Here is a 1,531-nt window from a genome sequence, read left to right as displayed (position 1 = left end):
AATATTTTTTTTTTCCATTACCATTCTCAAAAGAAGACAAAAAAGAAAGGATTCTTGACCTTCACTCTTATGACTGAAATATGTTAAGAACTATTTTAACTTTCAAAGGGGATGATCATAGTGTCAAGGTAGGATATCTATAAAGTAGGAGATAGAGATATATTTAGATAGACAGACAGACAGATAGAGAGACATATATATATATATATATATATAAAAAGTGGATATATATAAAGTAATGGCAGGCATAGAGCAAGTGCATCCCAGACAGTGCCCCAGTGGTCTGATGGGCTCTCCTGAAACTGGACCCTGAAAAGAGAGGGCAGCACTGGGTGCAAGAAGTCTGATTTTTTTGGCAAACCACAGATGCAGGCAGTGGCTGAAGTGAAAAGCTGGCAGAGGGCACTTGCTTATCTTGCAATTAAATCTCAGTCAAAATTTATTAACAGTGAAGGACCTTCCTGCCTGTGAAATGGTACACGCTTCCGGGCAAATGCAGGCAGTGAAACCATGTTCCCAAATGCCAGATCTCAGAATAGATGAGCCTGATGTCAATTGCATCACCCTTTTATCTGTTTATTAAGTGAAGACAGAATATCTGTTGCATAAAAGCAAGCCAAGCCACCTGCTGCCAAAGAGCCACCTTCCCTCTGCCACAGACAAATGTGTTCTCAGCTAATTTATGCTCAGACTGTACTTCAAGTCACACTATGCTTGCCAGATTTTGAAAGACCAGATTTCTCACTGATAAAACACAACTTCAGGAGTTTCCTCCTCCTCCTTCTCCTCTGGGTATAAACACCCAGTGACGGCCACAGCTGCCTTGGAGCAACTCCTAGCCAGGTCAGTGAGACCAACCAGAGAAAACCTGCAAAAGGCTGGACCCAGGATATTTGGGGCAGAGATCTGGTGTAGCAAACCCCTCCTGTGGCAAATCTCCTTTTGCAAATGTAGATCTCAGACTTATCTGTATTGCTCCCAACAGCTTCACCACTCTAGTGATGGGTCCTGCTCCAGCCACCAGCACCTGGCTTTGATCCCTCCCTGCAGCACAATTGCCCAGGCTGAGGCTGCTGCTCCTCCCACCTCAGTGTCAGGCTGTGTGGCCATGTCCCCCAGGAGGGATGAGCCAGCAGCAGCAGGAGCACTTCACCTGGCTTACAATCAGTCTTGGCATCTCCATGGCAACTCCAGCAGATGCTGTATCCCTAATGGCTCCCAAGGAACCGCCACACTCTCACAAGCAGCAGTTGCAATCAACTTCTGTCTTGGTCATCTCCAAGGGAGCAAGAGGATAATGCAGGAGAAATTAATAAGAGGCATTGAAACCACTTTGAACAGTGTAATTGCCTCAACAATTCCTCGGGATTGCAATTAGTCTGTACCTTAAAATGCTCAATATTGCTAGTGTCACTCAGCTTTTGTTCTGCTGCTGCTGGTGCTGCTCACGGCTGCCCTGTGCATATCCATGGAGGAGGCTGGAGGGGACTGTCTTGGTTTGGAGACAAATTTCAGGAGAAAATGCCCTGGA

The sequence above is a fragment of the Zosterops lateralis genome, assembly GCF_965231275.1.
Source record: "Zosterops lateralis genome assembly, chromosome: 11".
Classification (NCBI taxonomy): domain Eukaryota; kingdom Metazoa; phylum Chordata; class Aves; order Passeriformes; family Zosteropidae; genus Zosterops; species Zosterops lateralis.
The sequence above is the reverse complement of the archived record's forward strand: the minus strand, read 5'-3'. Positions refer to the sequence as shown.